Below are 25,361 nucleotides of genomic sequence, written 5' to 3' on the forward strand. Positions count from 1 at the left end.
AAGATAATACATTTTACCTTTTAGAAGGGAGAACAAGGGGAAGAGGGGATGAATGTTTGACTGGGAGATTTCACTTCTGTTCTAAGTAATATCTTATCTTTGTATCTATCTTAGCATATTTTAAGATATGCATGTCTTAGCACTATTTATTGAGTGCCTACTCTGGCCATACTTTTCTTGTGTCAATCATAGTGAACAAAATAGAGTAAGTTTTTCTATCTCTGGGGGGTTTAGAAATCATGGACCAGATAGCCACTATCAAACAATCCCCAAAATAAATACTAACAAATTGTAGTAAGTACTGTGAAATGGGCTGACCTTGATTCAGTAAACATGTACTGAATGCCTTCTATGTACTAGCAATATACTAGTGATATAAGAGAATAAAACATTGTCCTTAACCTTTTAATATTACATATTATCTAAAGGGAAAACTCATATGTTAAAAAAAATTATAGTAACTATAACAATATGTTAATAGATTCAAAATTCCATAGGTTGGTAATTATGTTTTCCTGTTTCCTCCTAAATCTCCAAGGTTTTATTATGATTTACAATAACATTTGTGGAGTAAATGACTAAATAAATGAACAAAGAAGATACAAGATGGGGGCTTCTCAGAGGAATCAAAAGTAACTATTGATAGTTGCAACAATGATTGACTTAACAAATGAGATACTTCATCAGTTCAGTGCAGGAAATATTGCTGGAGGCTGCTGAGCACAGTGGTTCTGTGAAGTTAATTTTCTAGGTAGGAACTCGAATCAAAATCACCTGTGAAGGTGGGGATAGATAGCCTATGCAAAGATAGCATATGGTTATGCAAAGAGATTCTCCTGCCTGAGGCTCCGAGGTCCCAGCTTCAGTCCCCCACACCACCGTAAGCCAGAGCTGATCAGCACTCTGGTTAAAAAAAAAAAAAAAAAGTCACCTGTGAGAGCTAGCTCACCAGATAGGTGCATGTCTTGCCATTCAGTTGGTCCAGTTTCAGACCCCCAGCACTACATGAGAGGTGCTATGGCACTGGAGGCAGCTCCCGTGTAGTGAGTTCTCTCTCTGTCTCTCTATCTGAATGAGAAAGTAACTCAGCATGGTGAGATTGTGCATGTGCAAGACTCCATTCTGAGAGGGAAAAAAAATCACCTGTGGGTGGTGGGGAGGAGGAGAATCACCTGCAGAACTTGAAAAACAGTTTATCCCTGAGGCTCACCCCCAAGATTCTGAGGCAGAGGTTCTGGAGTGGGTGAAAGAAGACTCTTGAGGGTACTTGCCCACAAGAATTCACAGCCTATCTGTTGGGAAATTGTGAGGATGTGGTTGAGCTTGGCAGGGTTGACCTGAGGAGTGTGTCTATCCTGTTAGTCTCTCTTTCTACTGAGAGGTTGAGCAAGGAGGGTCAGGAGTAACCCCAAAGTTGTGCCTCGTCCTATCAGACTCCCTGCCTCACAAAGCACCCCACGTTCCTGATATTATGGCCATTAGATAAAAAGAAAGGGGGAGATGTCGGGTAATTGTGAGGAGCCTCACAAAGCACCCTGCATTCCTGATAATATGGCCTATCCACATAATCAATCATTGTTTTGCCTGAGAGATCCCCACCCATTCCATTCCTTTGATCTATCTTCTTTCTACCTCGAGACCCTCCATGCCTGCAGGGTAGTATTAATCTTACCAGTTAAAACCCTCACAACAGTTGCTAAGGAAATTCCTACCTTTCCAGCCCACTTTTGCCTTTTCCCACCCCCTTCCTAGCCATTTCTGTTTCTGACTTGCCGCTTCCAAGTATACCATTTAAAAGCGTTGGCTCTCTGATCAATAAAGACATTGCATTGCCACTCTGCCACTAATTCTTGAGTCATCTCTCCTGCGTCGCTGAGTAAGTAGCAGCCCAGGCTGGCTCCAGTTGAGTTCTCTCCAACCCAGAGAGTACGCACCTGGGAAGAGGCATCCCTATGCTAGTCTGGCACCCATCCAGGTTCCAAGTAACTAAATAATTCCAGTGCTACTTAGAAAAGAGCAGACACCAAATGTTGTGAGAGTAAGTCATCAGCTGGAGGACAGGGAAGTTAAGGGGTAACAGCTGAGCCCACCCGGGCAGGAAGGGGGAAGAAGGCCACTTTTAGAAGAAGAAACTGCAGATCAAGGGCTCTGAACCATGCAAATATGCTCCAGCAATACTGATAGCCTTTAAAAAAAAAAAAAAAGTGGTTCTAAGCCCTGCCTTTCAAAACATGAACTATCTGGAGCTTTGCAAACAGGTGAAAGCCCACATCATCCCTCCACAGTTCTGTGGTCTGTGGTGGGATTCTCATACTAATACTAAAAAAAAAAAAAAAGAAAAGAAAAGCTCTCCAATTATGTCTGATGTGCAGAAAATGTTGAGAAAATCTGCATTTAAAAATGGAAGCATAGTAATAACTCTGGTGGCAAAAAAGTATACATATATATCTCCACACATAATTAAATACAAATATTGTGATGTACTTTATATATCAGGCAAGGGGAGTCATTGCTTTCATGATCTTATGAGATAGTGATTCCCATAGATTAGACAAGTTCATAGAACTCGTAGTTGCTAGTTCTGTAGTGGATTCTCGAGTAACCCAGGGAAAGTCACCACTGACTTTTCAGAGCTACCACCACATATACATACCTACCATAAAAGTCCCACTAGGTCCGTATCTGAGAACAAGAGAACTGAATGTCCCCTTGGTCTGCAACAGAACTCAGAAGTGTCAGTGAATACAGAATTACCAGGTGGCAGGGGTGGGGTGGTGATAGCATAATGATTATGCAAAAGACTTTGATGAAGAGGCTCCTAGGCTCCAGGTTCAATCCCTTCATACCATTATAAGCCCTCAATGTTTAAAAAATCAAAAAATAATCACTAGTGTCTAGAATTATTTATGCTAAATGTACCTGTTTCTTGGAGGCCATAGGAAAGAGGGCATCCTGGGAGTTGGGCTGTAGCGCAGTGGCTTAAGCGCATGTGGTACAAAGCGCATGGATCAGTTAGGATCCCGGTTTGAGCCCCTGGCTCCCCACCTGTAAGGTAGTCCCTTCAAAGGAGGTGAAGCAGGTCTGCAGGTGTCTATCTTTCTCTCCCCCTCTCTGTCTTCTCCTCTTCTCTAAATTTCTCTCTGTCCTGTACAATAACAACAACAATAACTACAACAACAATGAAAAGCAAGTGCAACAAAAGGGAAAATAAATAAATATTTTTTAAAAAGGGGAAAAAAAAAAGGAAATAGAGCATCCTGTTTAGCCCCCAAAGAATTGTAAGGGAAGACAGAGAAACCAGGACTCTTATCTAGGGAAAAAAAAAGAAGGAGCAGTTCTTCCTACCATGATTATTCTGTAGAATAGGGTATTTATGTCCAGATATCCCAATCAAGAAGCTTCTAGTCATCAGCTCAGGAGTTCCATGCAGTGACAACCCTCACAATGTTACTGCCTCATTTCTGAACTACTGTTCCCACAGTGCATTGTGCAGGTGAGGGAGGCATCACGGGAGTGGAAAGACTCTCTGTGATGCCTGTTGGTGAATAAGTCTTTTGAGGCAGGATAAGGTTTTAGTGGCCAGATAGGTGGCCAGAGCTAACAGAAACAGTGGCAAGAAGAGAACAAGTGGGCTGGCCAAGAGCTGGACCTCCATATCGGGGGACCTAACTTGGTTTAATTGCCTGGAAAATGGGCTAGAAAAATGTGTCCTTAAGAACTGCTCCCTTGGGCTGGGAGACAGTGCAATGGCTATACAAAAAAATTATCATGCTTGAGGCCCCAAGGTCCCAGGTTCAATCCCCAGCACCACTATAAACCAGAGCTAAGCAGTACTCTGGTCTCTCTCTCTCTCTCTATGTCTCCCGATTTCTCTCAGTCAAATAAATAAAATAGTTTTAAAAGAACTGCTACCTTGCTGGATGCTCATTAATTCACTAACTCATCAGATACTCATTACCTGTGTACCGGACATTTCTGCAAATATCCTAAATGTGTTTTCATATTTAGCTTTCACAGCCCATCTCTACCACCACCCTCCCCCGCAACACACACACTTGAAGTAGCTATGTTAGCCGTATTTTACAGTTAAGGAAGCCAAGATCCAGAAGGGTTAAGAAATTTGTTCAGGATACACAGCTTATTAGCCATAGAGCAGCCATCTGAGCCTCGGTCCTCCTGGTTCCAGTGCCTGTCTCCTAACCTCAGGGTGCTCAGTGGTGCAACCTGAAGCAGAGTATTTATGGGATGTCAGCGTCCACAGAGCAGCATGCTGGTGTTGTGGAGGGCAGACTATAACAGTACCACATAGGACACCAATAAAGTTGACCAAACATAAAATTGGACTTTGTGCTTGGTACATGGTAATATAAAAATCTGTTCTGCCAGGAAAAGCTTCTGGTGCCTATTAAACAATTCACTGAGCACCTGTGTGTTGTGCTGAGCCTTGTGCTAGCTACAAGGATGAGAAGAAAGCATCTCCTTCCAGAGTAAGTGGGTTCTTAGACAAGTGCCATTAGCTGGGGTAGCCCAGAAATTCTCAGTGGGGGAGTACTTGAAGAAGTGGAACTGTGGGAAAGGCCTTCTTAGACAAAGAAGACCATATTGCAAGGGCCAGCAGTCAGAATGTGCTGGTGGTGTTAGATGAACTGCAAGCTGTTTGGTTTGGCTGGTGCTTCTTGGAGAGTGGTGGGTGGGCAGCAAACCTATGAAAGTAGATAGAAGCCATGGCATTGGGGAGCGAGAGGAATTAACTACACTGCTAAGAAGTTTGATCTTGACTCTCTAGACTGGGGCATAACAGGATTAGATATGCAAATTGAGGGGTCCAGGAGGTGGCTCACCTGGTGCTGGTGCTTACGTGGGTGGCCTCACAACTGAGGTAGCTGCTGGATTTCCCGTCATTGATTCAAGGGTTGCGTGTGATGCAGAAGGAAATGCCAGGAGAAATTCAGGTATGAACTTCCACTTTATTCAGAAAAGGACAAGGCTTATATAGCAAAGTGGGGTAAAGAACATTTTTCACATATGTCAGTAATCACAGGTTTTCAAAAGATCAATACCCCTATGGTGGGGAGGGCTAAGGAATGACCAGAATTGATGAGATACAAAAAGGTCAAAACAATTAGTTTCCATGAGGCAAGAAATGTTAATTATCTAAAGGTGTTAAGAGGAACATAGTTGTTAAACCAGCAGAGTGAGAAAAAGCAGAGAATGGCAGAGTATTGATGTAAGTCATGATGATCAAAGAACCGGGAAGAGGTGTGTGGGGGTCTCACTGTTACGTTACTGGCAAGGCAGTGTGACGGAGGAGTATTCAAGCAGGCAACCACTTGGTTTGTGGCAGGGGAATGAGTTAAGTGTTAGAAGTTGCAGCCTCTGTGAACCCTGGGACACTGACAAAGGGGAACTAAGTCAGGAAAGTGTTTCTCCGCCAAGCTCTATCCCTGAAAGGGAGAGACTGACAGGTGGGATTTCTTTTCAGACCTCCATCTCAAGGATGAGGGAGTTCCCCTATGCTTTACCATGCTTTCACATAATCCCACAACCTGGTAGAGTACACAGTTTACCTGGGCTCAAGTCTCAGCCATAAAGGAATACCTGCACAGAGAAGTTTCCTGTGCAGTGCTGTGGTATCTTCCCTCCCTATCTCTGTCTCTCTTTCCATGTGTCTTTCTTAATCTTTAAAAAGAATACAAACAAACAACAACAACAAAACAAAAACTAAAGAGGAGAACTGGTAGATGGATGATGAAGTGAAGACATGAACTTTAGCGTTTTGACTCTGGCAGTTGAGTGGTTGGTTTTGTCATTAATAATTGGCGCCTGAATCAGGATGGCCAGACCAGCTGTGTCAGTTCGAAGGATCTGTGCACATCTTAGAGCTGAGAGGTAGGGAGAGGAGCAACAATGAGTTTTTTCCCCCCAAACTTTTGCAGATGGCATTTTGTTAATGGGGATCCAGGAAGCAGATATGATTCCTTTATTTTTATTTTTTAATTTGTAGTTATTGTCCTAAGTTGAAATTCTCCCACTGTCCTAAACTTCCTCTCGTTGCCCTTCTAACCCCCTTCCTCCCTTGTTTTTGGTAGCTGTTTCCCCTATCCCTCTTAATCTCCCCTCTTATCTAGGAGCTGTTTCTAAGCACAGTTTTTTTAACCGTTTATATTGTACAGGATCAATATTTTGCTTTTTAACAAGGATATTTATGTAATAAAAACTTGGCCTTAGGCAGATGTTGGCCAGTAAAGTCCAATTGCTCTGAGACCCCACCCTGGCTTCTCCTGAAGCTCTGAACCTGCTGTGGAAGGAACTGGCTGTGACCTTCACCGCTGGAGAGCAGGGTCTGTGGTGAGAAAAAGGGATGTTCTAGTTGTGAGAGAGAAGGATTCATCATGTGATTTCAGGGCCTCTATGGAGGGCTTAGGGAGAAGTATTCCAGTTGAGTTGCTTCAGATTAAGTTGACTTCCTTGGCTAATTCTTCCCCATATGCACTTCTCCACCTCTGAGTATTTGCACTAGAACTCTCGAAATACCGCTTCTCACACCCTTGCCTTCCTCCCAGTGGCCAAGGCTTTGGAGCCACTCTTTTGTAATGTCAAATTATTTAGAGAAATAAAAAGACAAGACAAAAATCTTCTAGCACTCTGTAAACACAGTGAATAACATCCTGGAGTATTTTTGTCTTTATATAAAGCAAGGTTTTTAATTGTAAAATGTAAGTGCCATTATAAAATGCACAGGGCCTATGTTTGTTAAAGTAGATTTTTCAATGTTTTGAATTAAAATTTCAAAAAAGTTTCTATAATGAAGTTGTTTATTAAAAGCTTCTGAATAATGGGACCAGGTGGTGGTGTACCTGGTTAAGTGCACATATCACAATGGGTTCAAGCCCCTGGTCCCCACCTGCGGGGGGGTGGGGGGAAGCTTCACAAGTGGTGAAGCAGGGTTGCAGCTGTCTCTCTCTCTTTCCATCTCCCCCTCCCTTCTCAATTTTTTCTTTCTGTCTCTATCCAGTAAATAAATGAAAAATATTTTAAAAACCCTTTGAATGGTGAAAAAATAAATATTTGGCCCCTGAGAGAAGACAATACAAAATCCAAGACAAACACTACTAGATAAACAATGTCAGGGCTGAAGATGTGTATTACATCACCAGGGCAGGGGATAATAGGAAGCCTCCTTCGGTAGAATAAGGTAAAATGGACCTCAAAAAAGGAGTAGAGCTTTTATCCCTTCCTTCTCTTAAGTAGACCTTAAGAGGCTATAGTGGGAGAGGAGAATGTTCTAGATAGTCCTGCCCTACCTTGCCTCTTGTATGGTGAAGTTAGTGGGAGATTCCGAAAATCAAAACTGGGTGACATTTTGTAAAAGATGTCATACTTAACTCTGAGGGACACTGGGAGACACTGGATTTTTTAGGGTTTTTTACTTAATTTATTTTCCCTTTTGTTGCCCTTGTTGTTTTTTTAATTGTTGTTGTAGTTATTATTGTTATTGATATCGCCATTAGGACAGAAAGAAATGGAGAGGAGGGGAAGACAGGGGGAAAGAAAGATAGACACCTGCAGACCTGCTTCACGACCTGTGAAGCAACTCCCCTGTAGGTGGGGAGCCGGGGCTCGAACTGGAATCCTTATGCTGGTTCTTGCGCTTTGCTCCACGTGTGCTTAACCCGCTGCGCTACCGCCCAACCCCCACCACTTAACTTCTGTAGCAATGACAGTCAAAGTTGAAGAGAAAGTAGAAATGGAAAAAAAGAGAAGGGACAAGCAGTGAGGAGATTCTGTGAAATTCTACAGTAACGACGCTGTGGGGGCTGGGTGGTGGCGCACCTGGTTAAGCATGCATAAGCCCATGAGCAAGGACCTGCTTTGAGCCCCCGGTACCCTTCTGCTTCAGGGATGCTGCACAGGTAGTGAAGCAAATCTGCAGATACCTGTCTTTCTCTCTCCCCATTTCCTCCTCCCCTTTCAATTTCTCTCTGTCCTATTGAATTAAATGGGAAGAAATGGCTGCCAGGAACAGTGGATTCCTAGTGCTGGCACCAAGCACCAGTGATAACTCTGGAGGCAAAACAAACAATCAAAACCTTCGTGTACAAAATCGTGCATAGCAGTGATAGTAGTAAATGTGAATGATGGAAACCCATTTATCTTGGGAACAGGTTAAATGAAAAGGAGCCATCTGAGGAGCCAGGCAGTGGCTTACCTGGTTAAGTGAACACCAGTGTACAAGGACTTGGGTTCAAGCCCGTGGTCTCCACCTGTGGGGCGGGGGGAAGCTTTATAAGCGGTGAATCAGGGTTGCAGGTGTCTCTCTCTCGCTGTCTCTTTCCTTATCTCCCCCGCCCCTCTAAATTTCTCTGTCTGTATCCAGTAATCAATAAAAATTTAAATAAAATAGAAGAAAAAGGGATATATTTACTCTTTCTACTCAGATTCAATTACTGTGTGATCATAATAAAGAATACTGAAACTCTTTGTAATGCACTCACCATCTCTGGGAGATACACAATAACCAGTAGAATTTGCCTGTGGGAAGAGGAGGCTGAGGAGATGGAAGAGCGTAGACTTTCTTGTGTAGCCTCTTAGACTCTGAATTTTGAACCAATTAATATGTTATTTTTATTTTTAGAATTGTCTACTTACTTATGAGAGAAGGAGAGAACCAGAACATCACTTGGGGACATGTAATGCCGGGGATTGAACTTGGGACTTCATTGTCTTAGGAGACTGCCTCGGAGTCAGAGTAACATTTTAGAAAGTCTTCCTAAAATATAGCTTGACCGTAAGAGTAGAATAAGCTAAGCTACTTATCTTCTATAACTTGATTTCAGTGTGCCTAGAGTTAAACTGATTAGCATGGTCTAGACTGGTCCAGAAACTTAGACTCCACTATAGAAATCATTTTCAAAACTAGCCTGGGCCTGCCCTCTTTTCCTAGGTTACCTCACAGTAAAATTCTTGTCAGTTCCACAAGCATTTATTTTTATGTTTGGGACTTGAGAATTTTGCACATGTTGCCATTGCCTGGAAGGCAATCAGACTATACCATCACCACCCACCCATCCTAAATAAACTACTTAGGTACAAAAATTACTTCAAGTTGAAAGCCACTGAGAAAAGAAAAAAAAGGCAGAAGAAGATTTTTCTCCTCTCCATATCTAACTAAAACCAATAAATAAATTTCCCTTTGTAAAGACCTCTTCTTGCCTGTATCGCTTGTATCAAGCGGAAGAAATGAGCCTAGTCACCAGAGACTGAAGACATAAAGATGAGTCTGCATAAACAAGAACTGCTATATCCTCTTGTCATATCATTAGTTTTCGCGTGTGCTTTCCTCCCCGTGATTTTCCACACCAGGTGCCCCTAATCTCTTTCAATTCCTCTCATCACCCTCTCATCATCCCTGCATTTAACTGCTCTTTTGGTCTTCCTGTGCACATAAATAAAAATAAAATGTATATGCTTTTTCCTCCCATTTTTGTCTACTTAATTTGCAGGCACCAACTACAGAACATGAAAAGGCAATGGAAAAGTTTTTCCTCCTCAACAATAGTTATATCCCTAAAGTGAGAACATCTTAGATTACATCACATTTTAAGGACTGGAGAGGTAGCTCACCACATAGGTATGTGCCTTACCATACATATGGCCTAGGTTCAAACCCCAGCACCACATGGAAGGGACCACAGCATTAAGAGGAGCTCCACTACTGTAATTTTTCTCTCTCTCTCTCGCCCTTCTCTTTCTTTGCCTTTCTAAATGAAAAAGTGGTACAGGAACTGTGAAATCATACAGGGGTGAGGACCCAACTTTGAACAACTAAAAAATCAAACCCTGGTTTGTAGCTATTTTTTCCACAGGGATTTTTTTTCTCTGTATTGTATTTTTGCTAAGCACACATATTTTTCTAAAGAGAAATATGGGTGCTCAGCCTTTAGTCAAATAGTTGTTGTGTTCAAAACACATGCCATACTGTTTCATACACATTTTCTCATTAAATAGCAGCAAACCTATAAGGAATTTGCCATTGCTATCAGTATTTGTTGAATTAATTCATCAGTGAAACTCCATTGTAGAATTGTAGGAACTGAAGCCCTAATATCAGTCAGTTAGTAGTGGACTAGAAAGAACTAGTAAATATTGGGCAGCAGTTGTGTACATATACTTTCTTTAGATGTGTAGATTAGTTTAGGGCCAGAATTTCCCCTGTATGACTATTTTAGGATTTCTTTAGAAATTGAGCTATTATTTACATGCGTTCAAATACTAGGAGCTCAAGTGCATGATTGGGAGAGTTTGATATTTGCAGTTGGTCCACTTTTTACTGCTATTGTGTCAGTCAGTTGCACTTGGTTCTATTAGAAAACACTAATCACTTGACATAGGAAACTTATCATGACCCAGTGACCAGTAGTGGCTGTCACTGTCTGTTCATTGTGACAGTCCCCACAGCATTATTTGTTGGCTCATATTAACCTCTGTAATGAGTCTTATGAGTTCACCCGAGGCAACATTTATACTCGTTTGACTCAAAAGCAAATTCCCTGAATGTGCAGGCTAAGGAAGTTCACTTCTAGCAGCAGCCGACAGGAGGAATCTAGAGCACATACAGTTTCTGCCCAGGCCTGACATGGAGAAAGTTAGGCAGGGGCCTGTTTATATCTCACAGCTTCTCTCAGTACCCAGTCAGCATTGCTGACCATACTCTCTCATATTGCTCATGATTGCCTTACCTGAGGGAACATATGACTCTCCTCAGATATTTGAAAGACTTAACTTTTTTTTTTTTCATCATTGGGACTTCACCACTCCAGGCTGACCTTTTCAGAAAGAAAAGAGAGAGAACAAAAGAAAGAAAAGACAAAAGAAAGACACCATATCACTAAGGCTTTCTCCATTGATGGGGAGTGGGTGGGGGGGCTGGCTCCTATGCACTTGGGAGGGACAGCAAGTGCACTAACCAGATGAGCTATTTTGCTGGTCCAGGACTCAGCTAGTTTTAAGCAGACCCCAAAGGCTGGCTTTCATTCATTTATTTACTGACTCATTCATTCATCATTCAACAAAGCTCCACTAAGCGCTAACTCCATGCCATTTATCATGGCAAGAGTTGGAGATAGCAAAGTGGTTATGCAAAGAACTTGCATGCCTGAATCTTAGGGAGTCCCAAGTCCAGTCCCCAGCACCACCATAAGCTAGAGCTAAGCAGTGGTCTAGAGAAAAAAAAAAAAAAAAGATTAAATCTAATGAGGGAGGGAGATGTTATCAAATACTTTTTTTGTACTTTCTAGTCTGGGGTGGATTTATAAAGAAGGAATATATATACTCCTTAACAGTGATCACGTAAAAGATTTAGAGAGGGGGGCAGGTGATAGTTGTGTACCAGGTTAAGCGCACATGGCACAAAGCGCAAGGACGGGCATGAGGATCCGGGTTCGAGCCCCTGGCTCCCCACCTGCAGGGGCGGGGTCTCTTCACAGGCAGTAAAGCAGACATACAGGTGTCTTTCTCTCCCTCTCTCTGTCTTCCCCTCCTCTCTTGATTTCTCTCTGTCCAATCCAGTAACAACAACAGCTATATCGACCTGTCAACATCCATGTTCAGCGGGGAAGTAATTATAGAAGCCAGACCTTCCACCTTCCCACAATGACCTTGGGGCCATACTCTCAGAGGGCTAAAGAATAGGAAAGCTATCAGGAGAGGGGATGGAATATGGAGATCTGGTGGTGGGAATTGTGTGGAGTTGTACCCCTCTTATCCTATGGTTTTGTCAGTGCTTCCTTTTTATAAATAAAGAAATTAAAAAATAAAAGAAACTGTAAAAAAAAACACAACAATATAACAAGGGCAACAAAATAGGAAAAATGGCCTCCAGGAGCAGTAGATTCATAGTGCAGGCACCAAGTCCCAGCAATAACCATGGAGGCAAATATATATATTTCTTTTCTTAAAGAAGAAGGGTTTGAAGAGAACATTCCAGATCCCTAGATGAACAGAAGCTCTGCAAAATGAGGGAAAGGAAGAGTTAGTGTGGCTGGAGTGTTGAGAGGAGAAGGTGCAGTACAGGTTAGACTGGGAATTAAGGTGTGATGAATGTTGGTTTTTGTTTGTTTGTTTGTTTTTGGTTTTTTGCCTTCAGGGTTATTGTTGGAGCTTGGTCCCTATACTACGAATCCACTGCTCCTGGAGGCTATTTTTTCCCCTTTTGTTGCCCTTGTTGTTATTATATTATTGTTGTTGCTGTCATTGTTGTTGGATAGGACAGAGAGAAATCGAGAGAGGAAGGGAAGACAGAGAAGGGGAGAGAAAGACACCTGCAGACCTACTTCACTGCTTGTGAAGCGACCCCCTCCTACAGTTAGGGAGCTGGGGCTAGAACCAGGATTGCCAGTCCTTACACTTTGCGACAGTGAGCTTAACCCGGTGTGCTACCGCTGTCCCCCAGGTGTGATGAATTTTAACTCAGTGTAGGGGGAAGTTGTTTAACCGGAAGAATGAGGGCCTTAGGGCACACTGTTTCTTAGTACTGATAGTGTTTAAGTAGAGACTGGCTAGCTATTTTTCAAGTATCTGGTAGAGAATACACAGAAGTAACAGGTTGGACACCAGATGGTTCTTAAGTCTTTGGATCTGGAAATCTCTTCCACCTTCAGATCCTATGATAAGGAGGCAGGAAGACTGAGCAGGCTGTAGGATTCTGGATGTCAAATAATGAGAACCTGTCAGACTGAGCTACCGAATTGGAAAATATGGAAGATGATCACACTTTCAAAAGAAGAAATTGATTGAGGACATCTGAGGTGGAAACTGAGTACCTAAATTTGGATAAGGATGTATTAAGCAACCTTTCAAAGTTTTTCAGTGCTACTGTCTTAATGACATCATAATTGCCAAGGATTCTATATTCTTTTTTTGTCATTGCCGGGGCTTCACTGCTCTGAGTTTTTGTTTGTTTGTTTGTTTGTTTTTTGCCTCCAGGGTTATTGCTGGGGCTCAGTGCCTGCACCATGAATCCACTGCTCCTGGAGGCCATGTTTTCCCCCTTTTGTTGCCCTTGCTGTTGTAGCCTTGTTGTGGTTATTATTGTTGTTGTTGATGTCGTTCGTTGTTGGATAGGACAGAGAGAAATGGAGAGCGGAGGGAAAGACAGAGAGGAGGAGAGAAAGACAGACACCTGCAGACCTGCTTCACCACCTGTGAAGCGACTCCCCTGCAGGTGGAGAGCCGGGGGCTCGAACTGGGATCTTTCTGCCAGTCCTTGTGCTTTGCACCACGAGCGCTTAGCCCGCTGTGCTACTGCCCGACCCCCTGCTCTGAGCTTTTTAAGATAGGAAGAGAACAGAAGAGAGATAGGGAGAGGAGAAGGGAGGGAGGGAGAGAGAAATGATAGCACCAACGCTTCCTCCAGTACAGTGGAGGACAGGCTTGACCCTGGGTCATGTGAATGGTCAGACAGGTGCATTATCCAGGTGAGCTGTTTCTATGACCCTGAAAAACAAAGACTATAACGGAAAAAGTGAAAAATATCCGTTAGAACTTTTAATTCCTCCTTGATGAAAGATACTAGAAACAAAGTTAAAACAGAAAAACTACTGTCTAGAAGAAGAAATCAGTAATTTATTAACAAAAAAAAAAAGTGTGGGGGATTGCAGTTGGCTTTCAGAATATACAAATAATTCCTATACATCAATTAGAAAAAGACCAACAACCTACATAAAAGGGAGTGGGCAAAGGATTTAGAATAGGTAGGTCATCACTGGAGACAGTGGTTTCTCTCCCTTTCTGTCTCTATCTGAATGGGAAAGCAGCTGAGAGTGGTGAGACTGTGCATGTGCAAGGCCCCATTGCAAGGCGGAGATAAATGCCTGCGGGACTTAAAAAAACAGTTTATGCCCCCACACCTATGGACATTTATTCTTTGAAAAGGTGCCCACTATTAAATGGGGAGAGGAGAGTCTCTTCAACAAATGGAAAAATTGGGTTGAAACATGCAGAAGAATGAAACTGAACCACTATATTTTACCAGACACAAAAGTAAATTCCAAATGGATCAAAGACTTGGATGTTAAACCAGAAACTATCAAATACTTAGAGGAAAATATTGACAGAAATCTTTTCTTTTTAAAAAATCTTTTATTAGTATCTTTATTTATTTATTGGATAGAGACAGCCAGAAATCAAGAGGGAAGTGGGTGATAGGGTGTGAGACAGGGAGACACATGCAACACCTCTTCACTACTTTGAAGCTTTCCCCCTGCAGGTGGGGGCCAGGGACTCAAACCTGGGTCCTTGTGCATTGTAGTATGTGTGCTCAACCAGGTGCACCACCACCCACTTCCCCCCTTTTTAATCATAACTCTTTTTCATTCTAAAACTTAAAGGCATCATATATATATATTTTTTTCCTTTTGTTTCCCTTGTTTTTTATTGTTGTAGTTATTATTGTCATTGTTGTTGGATTGGACAGAGAGAAATGGAGAGAGGAGGGGAAGACAGAGAGGAGGAGAGAAAGATAGACACCTGCAGACATGCTTCACTGCCTGTGAAGCAACTCCCCTGCAAGTGGGGAGTCAGGGGTTCGAACCTGGATCCTTCCGCCAGTCCTTGGGCTTTGCACCACCTGCGCTTAACCCGCTGCACTATCACCCAACTCCCTTAAAGGCATCTTTAATGATACAAATCCAATTACAAAGAAGACTAAAACAAAAATAAACCAATGGGACTATACCAAATTAAAAAGCTTCTGCACAGCAAAAGAAAACACCACCCACACAGACTTTTTACAGAATCGGAGAAGATCTTTACATGCCATACATCAGAGAAGAGGCTAATAACCAAAATATATAAAGAGCTCACCAAACTTAGCAACAAGAAAACAAATGACCTCATCCAAAAATGGGGAGAGGATATGAACAGAATATTCACCACAAAAGAGATCCAAAAGGCCAACAAACATATGAAAAAATGCTCCAAGTCATTAATTGTCATAAATGCAAATAAAGACAACAATGAAATACCACTTCACTCCTGCGAGAAAGTCATACATCAGAAAAGATAGCAGCAATAAATGCTGGAGAGGTTGTGGGGTCAAAGGAACCCTCCTGCACTGCTAGTGGAAATGTAAATTGGTCCATCCCCTGCAGAAAGCAGTCTGGAGAACTCTCAGAAAGTTAGAAGTAGACCTTCCCTATGACCCTGTAATTCCTCTCCTGAGGATATATCTTAAAGAACCAAAAACACCCATCAAAAAAGATTTGTGTGTACCTCTGTTCATAGCAGCACAATTTATAATAACCAAAACCTGGAAGCAACCTAGGTGTCCAACAACAGATGAGTGGCTGAGAAAGTTATGGTATATATAAATATACCATATGGAATATTACTCAGCTATTAGAAATGGTGATTTCACTTCCTTCACCTCATCTTGGACAGAGCTTGAAGGAATCATGTTAAGTGAGATAAATCAGAAAGAAAAGGAAGAATATGGGATGATCTCACTCATAGAAGTTGAAAAATACTACTGAATGATCTCTTTTAAAAAGGGGGAGTAGGAGCAGCTGTGTTTCACTCTTCCTGAATAACTAGGAATAGCAAAGAAGATCACCTGAGAACACAACAAGACAGGACTAGGAACCCTCCAAGCCAGGGGTGAGTGCAAATACATGTGGCTCATTAACTGAGAGGGACTTAAGAAAAGATTCCTGGGGCTTCAAGCCTGTACCTACTGAGGAGTGGATGCTACCAGTATGGCATTTTGCCAGTTGATGTATCACCTTCGATCTGAGTTTTATCAACAAAAAGTCTGCTGAAGGGAGGAGAAGATCACCTAAACCTTACCAGTTTACAACTGTGGGTCTCTATTGCTGTTGCCCCTCAGGGGCTAGAATAGCAGCAGGGAAGCTCAATATTGACATGAGAAGCGGCAGAGAACTGACTGGGTGACTCAGGAGGAAATCTACACTCCTGGTGGTCTGGAGGTATGGCTATATAGTGGGAGCCTTTTCACATCATTCTCCTGATAAATTAGGAAAAAAGGATGAATAATTATCTCAGAAATCAGGATTTATTCAGAAACACAGGGCCACAGAGCACTGCTTGGCTTGGCTTTGGCTGGGATGGAGCACAGACTGAGCCTTTGGATCATCAGGGCATGGGAGTCTCTTTTCCTAACCACTGTACTTTCTATCCCCCACCCTGTTTTATTTCTTGATCATGAGTGAGTGGGTAAGCTAAAAAATCTACTTATAGTTAAAAAGCACTCAGCATCTCAGCCTGCAGGGAAATTTGACAGTATGCGAAAATACGAAGATCATCCATCATGGCCCATCAAATCCCACTCCTGAGTATATAATCTAGGACTATGAGTGCAATTGTACTCAACAAGAGGCAAAAGTTTGTTTGTTCAGCATTGTTGAGACATCGGAACCAGCTGAAATTCTCATAAATGAAGGAATGAAATAATAGGGGAATGGAGGTCAGCAAGGTATGATGTAACAGTATAAGCAAATAAAATCTATAGATATCAATGTGTTGAAACTTAACATAAAAGGGGTTAGGGCTTTGGCGCTTAAGGATTCACAGTGGGGAACTAGGAATGGGTTTATACAATAGAAGCTTTATTAGGGTGAAACAGGGAAAAGGAAAAATAAGCAATTATCATCAAGGGTTAAGAGTACGCTAGGTCCATAAAGTCTGAGTATAGTTATCAAAAGTTTAGTCCCATAAGATAAATGGTTAAAGATTGCTCATGGCTGTAGAGGGGTCGAAAAGTTTACCAGCTAGCAGCACATATTCAGCTCGCAGGAGAAGTAGCCTTGGCAGATACCTGTAGCACCTCTGCCGAGATGCTTCTGACCAGAAGAAGAGGCAGCAGCCAAAAAGAGTGACCTGCTCCAAGTCCGTGCCTTTTATACACTCCCTTCTCTGCCACACCTCCTCAGGCTGATGTCACTTGTATGCTAATCGTCCCAAAATCCTGTTGGGGTCATAACGTCAATGTGTACAACTCTTAAAAACAAATGATTTAATCAAAGAAGCTAGTTTCAGAAAGAGACACACCATATGGCATTCTTTTGTGTGAACATTTAAAATATACAAAATAACCTATGTATTGTTTATGAATGAATACATAGTACAGATATATAAAAGATCACGAAGTATAAGCTAAATTACTTAGCAGTTATTTCAAGGGAGAGATGAAAATAGGATCAAGAAAAGATACATGGGGGTTTCATGTGTATCTAGAATGTACATTATATTCTTCACTACTTTTCTGTGCCTTGAAGTATTTAGACCAAAAATATCCAACTGTATATTCTGATACACAGTTGAGATCCGAAGTATAGAATCAGTGCTATTCAGTTTTTCAGTGAGCATATGAATCCTTAGTGATCTTGATAAAATGCTAGTTCAGTTTTCTTAGATCCAGGGTGGGGCCTGAGAGCCTGCATTTCTAACCAGCTCCCATGGAGAATTACACTGAGTAGCAGGGATCAGAATGACCTTGAAATTCTCTAGCTACCTCAGGGATTGTTCAGCAGCACCCAGTCTGAATAGCACACCTCCTTCAGAGTCTGATTCTGGTTGGAAGAAGATCTAAGAATTTTGGTAGGGGAACTTTGACAGCATGGAGACAGACTTTGGAGGGATTTCCCCAGAGAAGTAGTCTGCAGGTGCTGGAAGTACCCAGAAGCATATGTTGTCTGCTCTATTTCTTCCTTAAATAAGTTTCCATTTAACACTTTGTAAATCATGTTGTATATAGGTCTTGAGTGAGCAATGTTTCCCAAACCAAATTCTGTTATAAGTCAGAAAACTCTCCAATCTTGACCTTAAGGAAAGTAGAAACTAAGGTCACTGAAAAGGGGAGGGTGGGAGCAGAAGTGCAAACTTCACACTTTGTGGGTTCTCAGGCTTCTGGATGATATGAGTCTTAAACTAAGAGGACTGTTTATTTGTTTGTTTTTTGTTTCTTACCAGAGCACTGATCAGCTCTGGCTCATGGTGGTACAGGGGATTGAACCTGGGACTTCAGAAAGAGGACTGTTTTTTGTTTGTTTTTATCAGACCTCCCAAACTTAGTTTTTTAATTAAATACATTTTCTTATTTATTGGATAGAGACAGAGAGAAATCAAGAAGGGAGGTGGAAAATAGAGAGAGACAGAAACAGAGTGAAACCTGCAGCACCACTTCACTGCTTATGAAGCTTCCCCCACTGCAGACAGATGGGGACCAGGGCCTGAATCCAAGTCCTTGCACACTGTAATGTGTGCACTTAACCAGGTGCACCACCACCCAGCCTACCTCCCAGACTTCTATGAGAAGCATTCACACCCAGAATGCATATCTTGCTGTGTGAGCAGATAAGAGAGTTCGTGTTACCATTGACAAGATTCACTTGTGTGCTTTGTTTTCAAGTGCTTTTTGTTCTTGTGAAGTCCTATGTTGCCCACTGCACTTTAAGTGCCCTGAGAGCAGGGCCCGTACACCTCAGGTTTAGTACCTGCCCCTGAACCAGGTTCCTTGTAGGTATTTGTAACTCTATTAAATATGTATGATAGTTTCAATTCAGCTATAATCTTATTTGTATTTTTTATTTGGAGTCATGGATTCACATGCAGTTATAAGAAATAACAAAAGGGTCCCACATTGCCTTCACCCAGGTCTGCAAAACCAGAGTCTGGATCGTGGTCACAGAGTTGGCATTCATTACAATTCACTGACTTTAGGCTTCTCTAGTTCTATCTGAAATTTTATCATTTGAATGTGTTACTTTCTCCACTAGCACACACAATATCCAGAATATTCTTCACCACCTGATTCCATATGCTGCCCTTTTGTTCTTCCCACTTACTTTCCTCTGATTCTGCCATTTTGAGAATGTTATACAGGTGGTGGTGCACCCAGTAGCATGCATGTTACCTAATGTGCAAGGACCCAGGTTCAAGGCCCCAGTTCCCACCCCCAGGGTGGAGGGAGCTTCATGAGCGGTGTAAAAGTACTGGTGTTTTCTATTTCCATCTCGGTCTCTCTCTCTTTCTTTCTGTCTCTATCAAAAAAAAAGAGAGAGAGAGAGAAGAAAAAGAAAGAAAAAAACAACTGGGAGAAGTGGGGAGAGGTGACATCTAAATATAATCATACAGTATATTGTCAACTTTTTGGATTGGCTTTCTTCGTTCAATATAATTCCTAGGATATTTTTCCACTTTGTTTCTTTTAATTGTTGAGTAATATTTCATGGAATGGACATACCACTGTTTGCTTAGCCAAAGCCCTTTCAAGAACTTTAATTTTTTCCAGTTTGGGGTTATGATGAAGAAAACTGCAGTGAAACTTTGTGAATATATTGTTGTAAATATATGTTCTCATTTCTCTGGGATAAATGTACATATTGTAACTTTGTGCTTAATTTTATAAAAATTGCCTAATTTTCTCCAAAGAGGCTTGGCTTGTCACTTTGCATTCTTGCCTTCAAGGTAGGAGTCTTCTAGTTTCTCCATATCCTCATCACCATTTGGTATGGTTGCTGTTGTTTTATTTAGAGATAGCATTTCAAAGGCACAAAGAGGGAGTCGGGCGGTGGCACAGCAGGTTAAACACATGTGGCACAAAGCGCAAGGACCAGCGTAAGGAACCAAGTTCGAGCCCCCCAGCTGCAGGGGAATTGCTTCACAGACGGTGAAGCAGGTCTTCAGGTGTCTATCTTTCTTTCCCCTTCTCTGTCTTCCCCTCCTCTCTCCATTTCTCTCTGTCTTATCCAACAACAACAACATCAATAACAACAACAATAATAACTACAACAGGGCAGGGGTAGATAGCATAATGGTTATGCAAAGAGACTCTCATGCCTGAGGCTCTAAAGTCCCAGGTTCAGTCCCCTGCACCACCATAAACCAGAGTGAGCAATGCTCTGGCATTTCTCTCTGTGTCTTTCTCTTTCTTGCATCTCTCTCTTTCTTGCATCTCTCTCAAAAATAAAAAAATGGGCCCGAGTGGTGACGCACCTGGTTAAGCGCACACATTACAGTGCGCAAGGACCTGAGTTCAAGCCCCAGTCCCCACCTGCAGGGGGAAAGCTTTGCAAGTGGTAAAGCAGGGCCGCAGGTGTCTCTCTGTCTCTCTCCCTCTCTATCACCCCCTTCCCTCTTGATTTCTGGCTAGCTCTATCCAATAAATAAAGATGACAAATAAAAAATTTTTTTTAATTAAAAATAAAAAAATAAAATACTTTAAAAAATAATAAAACAACAAGGGTAACAAAAAAGGGAATAAATAAATATATCTAAAAAAGAATCACTATTGAAAGGAACCTTTCAGTGAATTTCCATAAGGCTTTATCACTAGGAGAGAGCCAGGTAGATTGTTGGGGTACACACCTTTTTTATGTCTTTATTGGGGGATTAATGGTTTACAGTCGGCAGTAAAATATAATAGTTTATACATATATAACATTTCCACATAACAATACAACCCACACTAGGCCCTCCTCTGCCATCATGTTCCAAGACCTGACGCCCCCCCACCCCAGAATCCTTTACTTTGTTGCAGTACACCAACCCCAGTCCAAGTTCTGCTTAGGAGGCATACACCTTTATTGGGAACTTAATGGACACATATATACTAGAGGAGGAATGCATTCCAGAATATCAGAGAACAGAAGACAGGTTGAGAAGGATAGCAGAGTAAAGGTGAAAATTATATCAAATGTACCTGAAGGTCAGAAAAAAAATAATGGGAGAGGGGAAGAGAGAGACAGAGATAGTAACCCACTTGCATCCAAGTAAAGCAAAGAGAATCATTTATTCATGACACATGTATTCAACAGACATTTAATGAGCAGCCTGCTGTGAACCAGGTACTCTGAGACTCATTGGGCATAGTGATGACCAAGACTGATAAGGGTCCTGACAAGATAACCAATATTTATCTATGGGCTTATCCATATTAGGGACTGTGTCAAGTAAGTATCTTATTACTTCTCTTAAACCCCCCCCCACACACACACACAGATATTATTTTAGGTCCATGTTACAGATGAGAAAGCAATCTCAGAGATGATAAGTAGTCTTTCTGAGGTCACATAGCTAATGATCACAAAGCTAAAATTCAAATCCAAACCTGTCTGGTTATTGGTGCGTCTTGCTAAGAGATGGTAAACTTAAGATGCTGGGGCAGGGAACACAGGGTATTATACACCCAGAAACGGGGGAAATAGGGAGCTGTCTGCAAAGATACAAGGATCAAGCAACTCTGATTTCCTATGACCTTCCTACTCAATAAATCTTCCTGTTTATTACCTACTTACTGGTATCTTCAATCCCTTCAAAGGAGAACAGAATTCTTCCATTTCATCATTAAAAATTAATGTATAATTGCATCTCTGCTTTTCTGTGTCACTTATCTTCCTGAGAGACAACTAGTCCCGCTTGTGCAATAAATTACTCTAGAACCTGTTAAGAAGCCTTGGATTCTTGCCAAGTCTAAAAATGTAGTCAGACATGTTGTTTAGCTTCTCTGTCCCTCAAATATGGGGCCTCCTTCTATCTTCCTATTACCACAGATTTATCAAGAGGGGTTGAGGCATCACCCTACAATTCTATTCCCCCATTTTTAACTTACAATTAATAGAAGGTATAAGATAGTAAGATTAAAGAGAATAGTTTTACACCACACCTACCACCAAAATTCTGTGTCCTTATCTTCCCACTTCCCAAAGATAACCACCATAGTTCTATCAAAGTCTTAGAGACAGTTTGTTTGCTTCTCTCGCTCTCTCTGTATGTGTTGCAACTTTATGTGTATAATTTCTCTAGATCCCACATGTAAGTGAAACCATCTCTTTATTTATTACAGTAAACATAATCACCACCAGTTCCATCCATTTTGTCCCAAAGGACACACTATCATCTTTTTTGATTGTAAAGTAGTATTCCATAGTTCCACACCATACCTACCACCAAAATTCTGTGTCCCCATCTTCCCATTTCCCAAAGATAACCACCATAGTTCTAGCAAAGTCTTAGAGACAGTTTGTTTGCTTCTCTCTCTCTCTCTCTCTCTCTCTCTGTATGTGTTACAACTTTATGCATATAATTTCTCTAGATCCCACATAGCTATGCCAAGTGGCACTGCTCGAAGGGTTGAAGAGTGGTTCAGGGAGATATGGCTCTTGGCGTGTGGAAGAAAACACATGGATCCAGAGACAGGGAGAGAGAGAGAGAGAGAGAGAGAGAGGAGAGAGAGAGAGGGAGACTGAGGCCACCAGGCCCCTGTATAGGTCTTAGCTGAGCCTTTTATACTATCAACTGATATAATCAACTTAGACATGCACAGTCATGTTTACATCAGGAGTTCCAGTTCATCACCCAATACATCAAGAACATCACATCCTTTACTTCAGGTGTAAAAGTTGCTGGGTGCAAAATACAGGCTTTGAGTGAGGGCTAAAACATGGGCTTTAAGTAGCCATACCCCAACAAATATATATCCCATGACTTCTTTAGCCAGGCATTTTGGCTGCTTCCACTCTTTGGCTATTGTAAATAATGCAGCTATGAACATAAGGGTGCATGTGTCCCTTTGAATTAGTGTTTACATATCCTTTGGATAATTGTCTAAAAGTGGTATTGCTGGATCATAGAGTAGTTCCACTTTATTTAAGGGCTCTCCGTACAGTCCTCCACAGGGGCTGCATCAGTTTACATTCCCACTAGCAGTGTGGCAGAGTCCCTTTTTCTCCACAACCTTGCCAACACCTGTCATTTTCCCTTTTGTTGATGCAGCCCTTTCTCACAGGTGTAAGGTCATCCTGGAACTCTTGACTGAACCTTGCTATCAATAGACATCTGAAATTATGCCTGTTGCTTCTCATAAATCCTTTCTACTGATCCAGGAAGAGTTTCCTTTCTTGCTATTGACTTTAATCCTTCCACCAAGGTTGGAAATGACTAAGACCTGGATTAATAGATTGCAGCCAATTGTTATGATCAGTTGATGATTTCTGGGAATTTTGGAATTATTAAAGTTCCCATGATTTTTTTTTCTTTGAAGAGAGTCATGTTTTAGGAACCTGACTTATGTAATAGCATCTCCTTCCCTCCCCCTGGCCTTTATGTGGAGCTAGAAATCTTTGCTCTCATCCCAGGTCAGATTTACAGATTTAACATGAAAGTCCTCAGTTATGGTCATGTCTGCAAAGGGTGGTTCTGTGTCCTCAGGCATCAATTTACTAAAAACGGATAGGCTAATATTTGGAACTTAGTAGACATTTCATGAAAGAAAACTTGATCTCACCACCCTTAGCACAAGTCTACCACTCCTAGATGGACTTTTTCCATTCTTTTTTATCATGGATGAATAGTTAGATAGGTAGGTAGATAGAGTGAGCCAGACAGAGAAAGAGGAAGAGGTGATACCACTTGTGGGGCATACCCTAGTGCCATGGCATACCCATGTGGTGCCAAGGCTTGAACCTGGGACCACCCACATGGTACGATGGGTAAGTGCACCTATCTCCTATCACCTAGCTCCCAGCCTCAGTCTCTCTAGTTCATTTTTGCAATTTTTCTATTTTTACTGTTTTCTAGGTGAGGTGGCAATTAGGGAGGTATCAGCTGAGCTTTGGGATGTCCTACACCTTCCCTAGGAGGCCTGCTGTTCTGCCTAGGACTCCCTACTCTTTCTTTTAAAAAAGTTTTTAAAAACTATCTTTATTTATTGCATAGAAACAGCCAGAAATAGAGAGGGTAGGGGAAGATAGAGAGGGAGAGAGACAGAGACACCTGCAGCACTGCTTCACTACTTGTGAAACTTTTCCCTGCAGGAGGGGACCAGGGGCTTGAACCCTGGTCCTTGAACATTGTCACATGTGCACTCAGCCAGGTGTGCCGCCACCCAGCCTCCAGGCTCCCTAATCTTTTAAGTTCTTTGGCACACCTGGTTGAGTGTGCATAGGACCCTAGTTGAGTGCACAAGGACCCTAGTTCAAGCCCCCAGTCCCAACCTGCAGGGTGGGAAACTTCATAAGCAGTGAAGCAATGCTGCAGGTGTCCCTCATTCTCTCTTCCTTTCTTTATCCCCCTTCATCATCAATTTTTCTCTGTCTCTATCCAAAATAAATAAAATAATTTTAAGCTTTTTAAAAGCTCTGGTAATCATGCAGCCCAGGAGTTGGCACAGTGGTTAAAGTGCTGGACAGCCATTTTTTTCCCCGGTTCGAGCCTGTGGCTTCCCACCTGCAGGGGAGTCACTTCACAAGATACCCATCTTTCCAGCCTCTGAGATCAGTTTCCTCACTGGATATTGCCTGCCTACTAAGCCAGAGCCACATATTTTAGGTTGTTGCTATGGTAGCACTGGCAGCAAGATACCCACTTTGGTATTAGCTCAGGTAACATATGGTGATTTAACAGGTAAACCTAAATTCTACATGACTGATAGGACTAAATGTTTATTTTCTGATTTTATCATGCACTGATACAGATATTCTTGGGAATCATTTAAAGACCCAGGATTTTTTCAGTCTTGAAGTTCTGCCCTCTCCTAATTTTTTCCACCCAGCTGGTCATGGGAAGGGGATGTGGACACACCTCACCCCGATGTGCTTGGAAGTGTGTTGGTCTCCCATGTTTCTCATTCCCAGAGTGCAGTCATGTGGTGACCAGGGAATGTATTCCAGCAACAAGTCCAAGAGGAAAAGAAGAGGGTTTTGGCGAGCAGTTAGAAGGTTCTAGCTCCTGGGCTAGGACTGTCGAATAGCGCCTGGTGACTCACCAGAGAGTGTCAACAGACAGCCTGTCCTGGCGCTCCCAAGGGTACTATCTGGAACTAAATGGTAAGATCCAAAAGATATGCAAATACCTTCATTAATTCAGGAAGTATTTCCTGCACATCTGATCTGTGCCAGGCAGTGGGCCGGAACTGAGGCCCTAGTGGAGAACAAAGCTCCACCTGGAGCTCTGGGTGACCCCAGCCCCATAGCCACATCACTTGTGCTGGCTACCCAGGGGCCAGGGAGTCTGGGGGTATGAGGAAAAGATTTTTTTTCAGGCTGGCCTTAATGCCTCCTGCAACCCCAGAAATACACTCTGTATAGTTGTTCTGGCTCCTAGCCTTAACACGATCATATTCTCTCTCTCTCTCTCTGTATAGTTGTTCTGGCTCCTAGCCTTAACATGATCATATTCTCTCTCTCTCTCTCTCTCTCTCTCTCTCTCTCTCCCTCTCCCTCTCCCTCTCCCTCTCCCTCTCCCCCTCTCCCCCTCTCCCCCTCTCCCCCTCTCCCCCTCTCTCCCTCTCTCCCTCTCTCCCTCTCTCCCTCTCTCCCTCTGCAGTGCATTGGATGAAATGTAATTAG

At 42.2% G+C, this 25,361-nt stretch overlaps 1 protein-coding gene across 7 annotated transcripts in view; it reads left to right on the forward strand.

The window, feature by feature from the left end:
• GARNL3 (GTPase activating Rap/RanGAP domain like 3) overlaps positions 1 to 25,361 on the forward strand; it is a 229,909-nt gene that overhangs the window by 23,427 nt on the left and 181,121 nt on the right. The window lies entirely within an intron of this gene.

The sequence above is a fragment of the Erinaceus europaeus genome, chromosome 10, assembly GCF_950295315.1.
Source record: "Erinaceus europaeus chromosome 10, mEriEur2.1, whole genome shotgun sequence".
In the NCBI taxonomy this organism is placed as follows: Eukaryota; Metazoa; Chordata; class Mammalia; order Eulipotyphla; family Erinaceidae; genus Erinaceus; species Erinaceus europaeus.